The sequence below is a fragment of the Amphiprion ocellaris genome, chromosome 21 (genome assembly GCF_022539595.1).
Source record: "Amphiprion ocellaris isolate individual 3 ecotype Okinawa chromosome 21, ASM2253959v1, whole genome shotgun sequence".
In the NCBI taxonomy this organism is placed as follows: domain Eukaryota; kingdom Metazoa; phylum Chordata; class Actinopteri; family Pomacentridae; genus Amphiprion; species Amphiprion ocellaris.
This window is the reverse complement of record NC_072786.1, coordinates 26,834,000-26,848,732: the sequence shown is the minus strand read 5'-3', so window position 1 is coordinate 26,848,732 and position 14,733 is coordinate 26,834,000.

Here is a 14,733-nt window from a genome sequence, read left to right as displayed (position 1 = left end):
TTATTAAGAAACTCTTGTTCCATCATTCCAATGTACGACATTTGCAACAAAATTAAACCAAATTAAAACAGATTTTGCACAGGAAGTATTTGGCGTGTGGAGCGTATGAATATGTCGTCACGTGGCGCAATACCGGGAAAACGGCTTTGTTTACGTTCGCCGGTTGTACGCCACAAATATCACAGTATTTCAGTTCTGACTTGGGACAAAAATCGTGTTATGTTGCGTTGTAGGAACGGAGTTCCGACAGAAGTCGAGGACCCCCTGTAATGGTAACGTGAGACGCATTAGCTGCACAACATGCTAACACTAAGGATTTTCTTATTGTTGTGGTGACATTGCCATCAAAATATAACAGTGATCAAGTGGATCTTCAGTTGCTGGAAGTGCATGAAGACTCTCGTCTTCACTCTTGCAGCCAACAGCTAAATATTTGGTGTTTTTTGCTCATGGTTGAGACATTTTAGAGTTAGCAGAAACAACTCTAGAAAGTGAATAAACCTGATCTACTATGATGCAGCTGCACAATCTGAATAAATCACCTTAAAAACAGAGAGGGGTCAGGATTATAAGAAGTTTTAGCTCGACATTGATCCGTTCCTCAGTTCGAACCTGTTGATTCTAGTAAGTAGGCAAATAATTAAGCTTTACTTTTGCTTTTTTCATGATTTATGGCATTCTAACTTTGTCATACTGCACAGAAGATATACTTTTGACTTCTCGACTTTAAGTCATGGTTGTGCTGTTTTCACAGGGGTACACTACTTTATATTGTAGTGAAAAATGAGCCTACAGTGAACAAAAATGCGACAAGACCAAAAACATTCAGAAACTGCCCTTTCTGATTCTAGACAGTAAAACTGTCACTCTTGCGATCTACTATGTTACAGACTGAAAATGGCAGCAAAAAAATACTTTTACAGTTCGAACGTAGAAACTGAATAAAATCGTGAGGCTTTCTAGTTGTGGATGAGAAATGGCAGAAGTAACTGTCACAGCTTTTATTTTACAACTCCAGTTGTTACGACATACAAAATGCAATAAAAATGGATGTTCCCCCATATGGGACCTTTAAGCATTCCGCTGTCTTCTCTCCACTTTTTCAGGTTTGACCTTACTTACACAACATGTTCAACCTGCAGAGTTTATCAAATTACTTTCAACAAATACATGACTCATAATACTTGTCAAGGTTATCCGAGCCAGCTGCTGGGACTTATTAATGAGCCCGTGGCTTCAGGGAGAGTTAATAAAAAGAAAAACAGCCCTGCTCTTACCCTGGGACATTGTCCAGCAGTTGTTATGTTAATCACTTATGCCTAATTAATACCATGCATATTATTAGCAAAATGAATTCAAATGCCAGCATTCGTTAATTACTGTTGTGGAAGTCATTGAGCCTACATTTCTGTGGTGAATGTTAACTGTCTGCCAGTGTAAATTTACCTGAACGGTCTCATCTGTGGCAGAAAATGAGCTAATGGCATATTTTAAAAGTCAATGGAGAGGAAGAGGAGGCAAAAATACACACATTATAATAAATCTTATAATCTGTATTTTTATTCATATTACCTGTGTGTCTGTCAGTGTTTTTGCTCTTTGACTGTCCATCCAAATCAGTACTTTAGCTCTGCAACAGGATGTTTCGTGGTATCAAGACGATCTCCAGCGGGCCAACGTGTGTGTTTTAGGGGGATTTCCTGATATAATCTCCTGTCCTTTCATTCCTAATAAACCTCATTCAACGTGGCACAAATCCCTCGACTTCTTGTTGTTACTGAGACACGGTGGTGGGAAAAGGAAAAGGGCACTTAACTCACCCTCCACCTCCTTCCTTCTCTGTTTGGCTTCGAATGAGTGAAAACATGAGCACATGACAGGACTGTAAAAAACAAAAAACAGGAGAGGTGGGAAAAGTGTGCAAATCCAACTGAAAAAATGCTCAAAAGACTTTACTATGGGTTAGCAACAGGTGAGCACACTTTGAAGCTCCATTTAAGTAATATAAACACATATACATAGCAAAAATAAACATATATTTATATAATGATAAATAATTATATTTCCCAACAAGTGGGTATGGAGGGCATGTTGTCTTTACATATCTACCAAAGATACACCATTTACCAGAGACAAACTGTAAAAACGATGGCATCTTTTTGTCATCAGAGAGGGGAGTGAGGGCGCTGCTGGTGTAGCGACCAGCAGGAGGGTGAACGTCTGTGTGCTGGTTGTGTGAGTCTGTTTGATCAGGTAATCGTCCTGATCTTGGTTACACCACTAGTTTGTCACCTGTCTTGGACAATCTCTGGACATACACACTGAAGGTTAACTGGAAATGGAGCTGTTATTCGCATTCATTTGGTGGACTACAATCTCCATTTCACTGGCTGTCAATGACTTCTGTCACCACCTGCAGCCTGATGTCTCCTCCAAACTACTATACACCAAGAGCATGTTGCTGCATTTGAACAAACTTCAACCTCTATCAGATTCGCTTGTTCTGCACCTGAAAAATAACTCCATTTATAGACTCAATGAAAGTTTTAAGCACGCTAAAAGACGGAAGCGGGGTAAGAGGGGCGGTGTCCCCCTGAGGCTGGCGTCAAAAACTGAACCGCCTCCCGCTTCCAACAATGATCCTGGCTAATGTGCAGACCCTCCGTAACACAACGGATGAGCTCCAGGCCAACGTGCACCATCTGCACCTGTACAGGAACACCTGTGTGTGTGCTGGCCCTGACTGAAATCTGGCTCTCTAACAGCGATCCTGACTCGGACCTACTCCTTGATGGCTTCGGGACTCCCTTCCACACGGATAGAGACAGTGACGTCACGGGGAAATCCCATGGAGGCGGGGTCTGCCTCTATGTCAATCAAAGGTGGTGCAACAAAATCACTATTAGGGAAAGAATATGCACCCGACATTGAACTGCTGTCTGTGTCAGTCCGCCTGTTTTATCTCCCAAGAGAATTCCCCCAAATCTTTATCACTGTGGTCTATATTCACCCTAAAGCCAATTGTATTATAAATAATTGATGAATTTCCACTTTCACCTTTCCTTTATGATCTATAACGTTCAAACTTTGCTACAGTGCACAAAAGACAGTGTTGAATTCTTTCTCCTTCTAGTCATGGTTTTCCTGTTTCCATAGAGGTGCAGGACTTTATATTGCAGTGAAAATGATCCCACAGTGAATAAAAACATGACAGGATTGAAGTTAATTCTCTTTTAAATCATTCTCTTCAAAGACAGCTTTTTAGTCTCAAAGGTCTTCTCCTTTAACGTTTAAGTTTAAAATTACTTTCGTGGAGTCTAATCATATGCAGACCTTTTTCTGACCTGAAGACTGTAAAGGCAAGAAAAATAAAAAGGAAATCTCATTATCTCTATTTTCTAAAGAGCATGGAAATTTCCTTAGCACTAATCTTAACATCACTAGCTCAGTTACAGTAGCTGTGTCTTGCCTGAAACCATATAAAAGATAATTTCTCTTTTTAAAGCATATCCATAAGGTTTGGAGGGTTTTTCTCACATCCAACTGAGGAGTGATGGCCTCTTTCTTATTCAGTAGCAACACCTGAAACAAGACAATCCACACATCAAACTGAAAACTGTTAATATCCAGAGATAAGTGCGAAAATTTGTGCTTTTTATGTGATTCAGGTCAACTTATTTGAGTTATATTTAGGTTATGGCTGACCTGACTTTGCCGGAGTCAAGCAGCTGTGTTCAAAATACATAAAGTTACAGTAATATGAAGACTATCTCCACCAACTTTGAATAGCTCTTTAATTAATCCTCAACTTGCACACATAATTAATTGATTTACATGATAGTGCCAATACTGCTGTGCTAATTCCTAGTGCTGCTGCTTTTAACTTAGCTAGTGCTACTGTATTAGCACATTTGCAAATAATCAACACAGTAAAGAAAAAAATTAAATTCTACGTATTTTTACTATTCATTGTAAAACACAAAATTATTAACATTACAGAAAAGACTTGATTTATGTCTGATGTAAAATCGTATTACAACTTTTTTTAAAAATTCAAAAACATTGATTTTTTTACATTAAAAGACTTCCATCCATCCATCCATTATCTATACACCGCTTAATCCTCACTAGGGTCATGGGGGGGCTGGAGTCTATCCCAGCTGACTCAGGTGAAGGCAGGGGACACCCTAGACAGGTCACCAGTCTGTCACAGGGCCACATACAGAGACAAACAATCACTCTCACATTCACACCTACGGGCAATTTAGAATGATCAATTAACCTCAGCATATTTTTGGACTGTGGGAGGAAGCCGGAGTACCCGGAGAAAACCCACGCATGCACAGGGAGAACATGCAAACTCCATGCAGAAAGATCCCGGGAAAGCCGGGACGTGAACCAGGGATCTTCTTGCTACAAGGCGAAATTGCTAACAACTACACCACTGTGCAGCCCCATTAAACGACTGAATAAACTCAATTTTCTAATAGATAAAGTTAAACTGAAGTTTAATTTTGTCAATATATTTCTTAAATTAGATGCAATTAGTGACAATTAGCATGAGATATTAATAAAAATGTTTAATGTGTTTTCATCACTTTATCTTTCTTTAAATGTATTTGTTTATTCATTTTTAAATGCACACATTTTTGTATAAAAATGTTTTATTTTATTTTTAATGAGATGCTTATTGTCCATTATTTTAAAGCATTTTGTGTATTATACACCATTTTTTCTTAGTTTTGCTATTCTTATTCTCACCAGTGGAAAGTAACTATGTGCATTTATTCAAGTACTGTCCTCAAGTACCATTGTGAGTTACTTCTACTCCAGTATTTCAAGTTTTTGCGTGGCTTCATACTTTTAATTAAAGACAATTCAGAAGCAAATATTTTTGCTGTACTATGTTCATCCACTTAGATTTAGTTGAATAATAACAAATATGATAAATAAATAGATTGTAACTGTCCAAAGACAGTGATTTTTGGAATTTCAAGTTGGTTGTTTTTTGTGTTTTTTATATGTTTGAATTCTGTATTATAATTGTTCATAATGTAAGAGGTGAATGTACACCTTTAAGAGGTCACATGGCTACATTTTAGCGCGGGGTCACCCGTGTGGGATTGTGGGTTATAGCAGCACGGCTACAGTGGAGAACACCATTATTGCTTCAGAGGACGGCATTCTACACGGTCTGAGAGGCGCACACGGTGAAGTGACTTTTGGGTTTTGTTTGTTTTTATATTTTTTCTATTATTTGTTCACATGCATTGTCTGGCATTGTCATACTGGCGTGTGGGGCCTAGCGACAGAAGGCTAGTTTGGAGTGTGTCTAATTGTAAACATGAAATTATGAAATTTTGTATATTTTTGACATGTTTGTATGTTTTTTATTGGCTTAGTTTTCACGGTGTCGGCAGACTGCCGAGAATAAAAAGTCAAAAGACATCTGTATGAAGCGTGGCCGTCTTTACGTCAGACCGGAGTAGCTGCATAGATGATGATGTAATATTATAAATCGACTGTTTAATTATTACAGAGGTGAAATTAACAAGTAAATTAAGATACAAAATTAAGCAACCTGCACTAGCTTCAGTATTAAAGCAATAAACACCTTAATGCATCAATAAGTATAATCCAATTGTGTGGGTTATTTTGAAATTTTGGATGAGGAGCCCTTACACTTGTGGTAAGAACTACTTTAAATGCATGACTTTCACCTGAATATTTCTACGCTGTGGTTTTATTAAGAACAAGATGTTCTGTATGTGATGTCAGGTGATGAAACAAGCTCTGCCATCTTTAGATGTGCACTCTTGTCCTCAGTCAGCTGAATATGATTGTTCTCCTCAGGCTAAAGAACAGGCAGCTGGACTCAATGTCTTTCCGTTGTTCAAGCGTTTCCCCAGAGAGCCGGAGATGGGACAGAAAAGTGACCATGTGGGCCAAACGATGCCATGTCCATCAGCCTTTTCCCTCCAGTAGACCTCAACTCCACATGACCTTGAGAGGGAAATGTGTCAAACACTTTCTACTCCCTCAAGACAACATGCATTGTACAAAACATCCACGGCTGTATGAGAAAACCATTAATGCCAACCGGTACTTTTGAAATTCACGGCTAAATAATTCAGCAGTCTCTCATTATCAGCTCCACCCCAACAAAGAGCAGACACCCTCAAAACTTCACAAAGGCAAAGTGGGTGTCCTCGCTGCTCAATGCCTCTCCACAGCTACAACCAAATCTGACATTATTCTAATTAATGAGACGAGTTCATTACCGCTCTTGGGGTTAATGTGTTGTCCTACAGCAGATTAGTGGAGGGATTTCACTTTAGCTGGAGCATCCTAATTAGATCACAGTGGGCGCTGCCTGCTTAATGCATGGAATAATGAAAGTCGTCACTCTTCTCAGCGGCAACTTGATTACTGCGCTCATAAAAGGCTCCACGTTCACCTGGAACAGGACTCAGTGAAATGAATTCAATTATACGTATCAATAAAACAGGAACGGCAGTTGCTTTTGAAATTTGGGGTTTGGACTCACTTGGCCCCCGACAGAAGGAACAAATGGGCCATCTAAAGGACAAAGAGGGTACTGCAGGCATGAGATGGAGTTTAGGGACAAAATAAGCACAACATAGCAGCTAGTGAATTCATATTGCAGAGTATAATAATGCTATAGCCACATTTATTGACTTTAAGACCAAATTAAATACACCAAAATGCCTGTATCTTAAACACAAACAGATGAAACAGAGTGTGTTTGTCCACTGGAAATCATTTAAAGTCAGTTTAGTTACCACAACGCCTAAATAAATGTGAGTTAACTGCACTTTTTGGTGATTAATTAGCACACAATCATTGTGAGTGGTGAAAGTGTAAACTAGCTAAGTTGAATGAAAAGAATTAAGAAAACAAGTTTAATAAACTTTAAAAATTAAATTGAATCAGCTAGTTACATAAGTGTGTAAAGGCATACTTTTAAATTCAAAGAGTTTCTACATCTTTTAGCACTGAAAATTTAAAGGTCCAGCAGTTGACACTGAACTTGGACTAGGAATTGACTTTACTACTATGCATCATGGTGAGAAATACTTTGTGAAAATAAAAAAAATAGAATTTAACATTACAGCACAATTATCAGCCTAATTTATTGGGTTGAATAAACTCTCAGCTCTTCAGTTGTTTAATTCAGCTGAAGTTATAAGAATTTTTAAAAAGATTTTAAGTTTAATTAGAGAAATTAACTAAACATATTTACATTAAGTAAACTAGAAAATTCCTTTCTAAAAGCATATATCATAAAATATATTTTATTAATTAGTCAAATAAATCACAATATTTTTCCTTGTGAGATCTTTTCTGACTCCTTAATTGTCAGTGATGTTGTGATGTTAAGTAATGGTCAGATAAATCTCAAAACCACTATTACATGTGATATATGATGTATTATTACATCATTTTGAAAACATACACATAAATAATTTAGAACTACAGTCACAGAGAATGACTCTGCTTGCATCATTTTAATGGCCACGTTTACATGAAGTTTTTTAATTCGGAATTAAAGTTTTGTGCTTTGCGTTTACATAGAAATATTAATTCCGAATTAAGGTTTACATGGACCGCACATTTATTCCCCTTCCTCAATTCCGCTTTAACGCTTGGGCATTGGAAAGGATTCTGATTGGACAGGGAGTGGACGTGACGTATCCCTGTTTACCGGAAGAAAACAAACTCCATTTGCCACAGCATTTCTTTTCCCCAACAACATAGAGGAACAAATAATAAGCACGCTTTTCGCTTTGCTTTTTATTGTCGTTTTGAAACAGCAACTCGACAATGGCGTACTACTTCTGTTGCATCACTTGAGAAGGAGAAGAGAGATAGAATACCGGAGAAGGGAGGCAGACGACCAAGCTGTGTACGTCGCTACGTCATCGCTACATGAGGAGCCAAGCATGCGCAGAATGACCGGAATTCACTAAAGTGGAATTAACTGTATACATGAATAGAACGTACACAGGAATTTGTTTATTCACAATTAACCAGGTAGTTTATTCAGAATTAACTTTTTAATTCGGAATTAAAGGTCTCATGTAAACGTGGCCACTGTTATGGCGGGTGCTTGAGGCTCAAACTCAGGAAATGAGAGAGCAGGTGATGTACGGTTTTAGAAAAGCTTTTATTTACAGCTCAACAACAAAAAAACACAAGGACTACAAACAGAAATGGAACCTAACTACCAGAACAGGAAGACTACTGAATCCACATAAGGCGGAACTGAACTAAGGAGACTCTAGTGGCGGGGAGGACTAATGACAGAACCCAAAAACCAAAGTTACCCCACTGTTGGTAAGACCAAGGCAGGAAAACAACTTAAACAAGGGAACGTAACTAAACCCAAATCCCAGTCACTAATAAACTGCACAGAAGCCCTAAACTCAAACCTGCTGCTAATATTCAAGGATTATAACTCGTAGGTGAGTGACATGAGTCTGGTGTTGCTAGGGCTGGAAAACCTGACTGACTTAGGGAGGGGGAATGTCCAAATAGGGGGCTAGGCTCCTCTCCGTCCTAGGAGAACCACTCGATCCAGGTGTTGGACGCCGTGGTGGTGAGTATGGCATCTGGAGGGTAAGCAGGTGGTTAGGGGTCCAGGACAGCACAGAGCATTCAAGAAGCCGGGCAGGTGTTCTGGTGGTGGCGGCAGAGGACGACGTGATTCTTCGTCCAGGCAGAACCCACAGAGGAACGGAGAACCGGAGGAAGCAGGTAGCCAACAGCAGGCAGAAGTCAGCGCTAAATACAGAAAGCAGAATTACTAGGAGAACCAGGAATAGTGGCACAGACAGTTTGGCTCACAGCACTAACTGGAGGAACAAAGACAGTCCGGCATCAGACAATGACTGAAGTCTGTCTTTATAGGAACGCCGGAGTCGGTGATTTGCTGGCTTCCACCTGCACGCGGTCTGCTGATTACTGATGTCACACACCTGGAGCTCACCTAGATGCCACACAGAGAGAGAGAGAGAGCAGGGCCGGACGAGGAGAGAGCACTGTCACAGCCCACAGCCTAAGCTGTGGCTGTGACATTTACATATTTATGAAGTCTCAAATTTAGATTTTTTAGTTTCTCTAAAATTTAAATAATATTTCCCATGAAGCAGATAAACACAGCTCATAGATCCAAAACCTGAGAATGTTCTGGTGCTGGCAGCTTATTTCCAACAGTGTTCACGGACATTAGGGCATTTAGGTGATATTGCACAGAGTTGTACTCATCTCTGCCTAATGTGGGTCATTCCACAATTGGAGGACTTTTTATGTCCCACCCATCAAATTTCAAATAATCCATGTACAAAATACTAAAACATGAAGTTGCGTAAATGTATTTGTCATGACACCAAATCTAAAAAACTAGGAGAAAAGAAAGTTTGAATATATTTTTTAAAACACCAAATAAGTCTGCAGTTCCCCCTAAAATGTAATTTTCTCTTGTCCCACCTCACTGATGACCAAATTGAATCTCAAATAAAACTGTAAAAAAAATGAAATGTAAAACTCCTTTTTCTGGTTTTAGTTTTTTCATTGATGTCTCTTGTAATTATGGGAACTTTGTTTAAATCAACATAATATTTTAAATAATAATTATGCATGGAACGTGTCCCACAGCAACCCTGTCAGCAGAACCTTTTTATCTGGTAGAAGAAGAAGAAAACAGTGAATCACATGAAACACTGGAATTAACATCATCATCAGTGTTCCTACAGAATGTGTAGAGCAAAGCTATGTCCTCGCTTCTATGTTTCATCTTTTCATCCCATTGTCAGCCTTGATTGAATGTCTCCCTCCAGCTCATATTATCAGGATCAGACTAATTCTTTGGACTGTTTTCCATCAGTCAGTTTGTCCTCTTGGTCAGCAGTAACAGCAGCTAAATATCTAGCTTCTACTGCTGAGAAAAAGGTTAGAAAACAACACAGAAAACATGGAATAAAAATGCTACCATTGATGTGTAAACTGAGCCAATCAAGCCTTTGATATTTTACTACCTATTATTGATGAATATGGAGCAGAAAACTGGAAAAGGGAAGGTTTATTTTTCAAAAATTTTGAAGCCCAAAAGTCCTCCAGTTCTGAAATGACCCTTATTGTATGACTGAGGTCTCCTCCTGTACAGTTTTCAGCATATCGCTAATTTAGCAGCCTCCATGAATGACTGCATTTACATGGAGGTGGTTTTGTTTGGACTCTTGACCTCAGTACATCTTGCCTACAGTCCTGAGCGTGAAGTAATTCCACTGACAGCTTTGTTTTTGCATGACTAATTGTATTCTAAAAGTATTTCACAGCTCGCATTTGATATGTTCACAATTGCACCAGTAATTCTATTGTTTTGTATGATTTCTTCATTTAGCTGTATGACATTGCACAAATCCAAGCATCATTTCTTGTCTTTTGTCTTCTTGTGTTTGCTTCGCATTAATCCCAGCTGCCTTGAAGGGCTGTTTTCATCATTTTCTCCACTAAGCTTCTAAAATTAACCTAATCTCCCGTCCCACCCACTCGCCTTGTTGTTCCGAGCCCACGCTCATCCTGCGGAGAATATCGAGTTTGGTATATTACACTCCAACACCAGAGTGACTTTGTGATTACCATGCAGAGGCTGTTGTCTTTGAGATAGGCAGGACTGGAGGAGGAGGAGGAGAATGAGGAGGAACGGGGGGATTATGAGGCTAATTCCCTTATAACTTTTTCCCTCATTAATCTCTGCGGAGGGATACGAGATTCTTTAAATGCTAATGTCCAATAAAGATGTCAGCAATGACATTTTATAGTGGCTGCACAGATGTGAACAAAGCTGACCGTGTTGTCGCAGAAGAACTTTTCCCACTTTACTCATCTCACATGTTAATTTGAAGAATCCTCTCTTAGGATTAATGTGTTCTAATCACTCATCCTTCTTTGGGCAAGTCGTAAATTCAAACATTTCTTAAAACAAGGTCAACTCTCGTCCTCAAAAATAACTTTGAGTTGAGACGCAGAAACACAACTTTTACGGAGGAATCAAACTTTAATTCAAATACAGATTGATGCTGTCGGAACAACCAGCTGTATTTATAGGAATGTAATGGAGGTCAAAGTCGCAACAAACAAACAAAAAATCCCTTTCACAGCAAGCACTGATGGACAAAAAGGAAATCTTGCGTTTCCTTCAAAAGCACCCATTAATCACTTACAAATAATTGACGAAAATCACTGAGGTGAAAGCAAAAAATCAGCTCTTACAATCCTGTCACACAGAATTAACATCCCAAAAGGTTGAATGTGAAATGTACTGCTCCTTCCTTCACTTCAAGGTCAAATCGCTTCTGAAGGGTTTCAACACTCAGTCATTCAGTTGAGGCTTTAACACAGAGCACTTTCATGAGTTTTAATGAGAATGTAGTCTTCTGATTTACTAAAGCACACTAGTACGTTAAAAGCACTCTCCAAGTGCTATACACCCATAAGTACAAGCAAGGCCTAATTTCTGTTAACTACACACTGTTTTTTTTTTGCAATCCCTTTAGTGTGTGAAATCTACGGTTGTATGGACTGTTCTATTTGTTGTTTTTAGGAATATTATTATTGGTCACACCCTCATGTTTTCTGCTTGCTGCATTTTTCGTCTCATCTGTCTGACTTGGAGCGATCGCTTGGCACTGGACCTTCGAACCACCGATCATGGAATTGATTAACTGGTCTCTCAACGCAACTGACAAGATTGTCGCCACAAAGAGCACAGGCCTAGGGGAGCCTACCTGCCCGGATGGGAGTTTCGCCTCTGGTTACGTGATCGACGCCTGGGGGAAGTGGAAGGGGATCATGTGCCTGGCACCCCTATCCGTGGAGGATGTGGAAGATGTTTATATATTCGGATTTATGATGACAGGCCTGCTGATAATTGGCTTGTTCACTGGCCTGAGCTTCTGGAAAAAGCAGGAAGACCGCAGACAGAAACGACGTCCAAACTCTGCTGGTCTATGCAAACGATCGGATCACGGCTGCCGATTCTCGGTATAATGAACTCAATCGTAAGATGAACAATTTGCTTGGTGTGACTGTTGATTTGAGTCGCAGATTGGAAGCCATCAGGGTGAGAATCGCTACAGCTGGGGTCTAAAATTGTTGAGAGCAGTAGGGGGAAGGTGAAATTACTTCTCTCCCGCCCAAATATGAAGATAACTGATTACATTCTGGTGCCCCTGGTACAATAACAAACTCCTCTGGAAGTTTCATGGCCAAGAGATAGCTCTCCTAACCCCCCCCACTTTCCCAAGGACACCTGTTGACTTTTGGACCGGGCCAACCGAGGACGTCTCCATAGCAACCTGCTGTGTTATCGCGCTCCCACCCTCGCGAACTGAGACACCGGAGGTCTGAGACGGAAGAAGATGGGCTACACTCATACACAAACATTCGGACTCATGAACTGAGGACTGAGCTAAACATTCGCACAGACGTGTCCATAACCCCCATCCCCCCCGCCTCCACAAGCTTTCCTCACTATACACAGGAGCCAGGAATCCGTGTGCAGTAATTTGCTGCACAGGAACCGGCTAACTGTGCGGTGCTCCCCCCCTCCACCTCCCCACATCCTTATCCCAACTATCCTTGTCTAACGTCATGCTTTGCCTGTTTGCGGGTTTGTTTTTTTAGGTTCCTTCTCAAATTGAATTTCCCAACATTGGAGGTTTCATTTGGTACAACGAGCCTTTTTTTCTTTTACCCTCTGCAATCCCTACCCAGATCCCTACATGTCTTTTGTCTTTTTTTTCTTCAAGAAATGTGCGCGCAGCACTGCGCAGCAGCCGGAGCTGTCATTGGCAGGGCAGCTCAAAAGAAATTTTGTTGTATATGCAAATGTGCAATGACAAATAAAGCATCTATCTATCTATCTATCTATTGGTGGAGGAAACTATATCAAGCCTAATCATGGACAACACCAGAAAAAAATAATAGAATGTGTCCAACAATGTCACAATCTCCTCTGAACAATCCATCTACGTCTTTCTGTAGCTGTGTATTGATAACCATATACAGGCTAAATGTGTGTACCTGGTGTAAGGGGAAAAGTCAAGTAAAATGGCAGAATTCGCATTTATAGCATTCTTACAGCAAGTGTTAACGTCATACAATGCTTGCGTGTTATCTGACAGAATACGTGAGCGACAAACATAGGCTAAATTTGAGCACATTTCATTGGATATTGGAACTAATAATACAGGGTGGGCCATAAGGCTCCATAAATAGGAAAAATAAACATTTTATGTTGGACAACCATTTTTTTTTGTATAATGTGCTCTATATGATTACCATTATTTTGAAAGCACATATTAATACATGTTTTCCACTGGTGATGAACTTGCATTAGCACAGCTGAAGTTCTGCTTGTGATGGCGTTGGTGATTCAATTCAATTCAATTCAATTTTATTTGTATAGCGCCAATTACAGTCAAATTGTCTCGAGACGCTTTACAGAACCCATATGCCTGACCCCCAGAGCAGCCCTAAGGAGACAGTGGCGGGAAAACACCCTTTTAACAGGGAAAAAAACCTCGAGCAGAACCCAGCTCTAATGTGGGGGAACCCATCTGCTGCTGGCCGGACGGGTTGAGAGGGACAGAAGAGGTAGAGAGGTGGAGATAGAGGGGTAGAGATAGAGGTGTAGAGGTGTGTGTGTGTGTGTGTGTGTGTGGCGGGGGGGGGACAAGGACCATAAAACACACAATTTGATACATGCATGATAAGACAGATGATACATGCAAAGTACAACTAACATTGAAACTGTTTATAGTTTACTGCTATGGTGTACAACTCTGGCATTAAATATACTACATATATAGCTGGTGGTAAATTCCAAAATATGTAGATGAGCAAATCAAGTATAGTGAGGGTGATGCAGAGTAGATTGATGGAAATGTGCAGCTGGAAGCAGTGGGCTGGAGGAAGGTCAGCAGCAGCAGCATCCCACAGATGGAGATTAGGCCAGTTGGTGGGAGAACCACCACAGATCTGAAGCATCCAGCTCTGGGATCAGGGACACTCAGAGAAAGGACACAGGGAGAAACAGAGTGAGTGTAATGCAATAATGGTATATATATATATATTAAATCTAATGGTAGATAGAGAAGGGCTCAGTGCATCCAGAGAGGTCCTCCAGCAGCCTAGGCCTGTAGCAGCAGAACTAGGGGCAGAACTAAGGGACGTCCAAGAGGAAGACTCCAGCTGACCCCCTCCGGGTCCCCCAGTCAGTCCTAACTATAAGATTTGTCAAAAAGGAAGGTTTTAAGCCTGAGCTTAAAATTAGAGAGGGTGTCCGCCTCCAGACCCCAAACTGGGAGCTGGTTCCACAAGAGAGGAGCTGATAACTGAAGGCTCCGCCTCCCATTCTACTTTTAGAGATTCTAGGAACAAGAAGTAAGCCTGCAGTCTGAGAGCGAAGAGTTCTGCTAGGGTAATATGGTACTATCAGGTCTTTAAGATATGATGGAGATTGGTTGTTAAGAGCTTTATATGTCATAAGAAGGATTTTGAATTCTATTCTAGATTTAACAGGAAGCCAATGAAGAGAAACCAGCATAGGAGAAATATGATCTCTCTTGCTAACTCCCGTCAGTACTCTGGATGCAGCATTTTGGATCAGCTGTAGATGTTTCAGAGAGCTATTGGGACAACCTGATA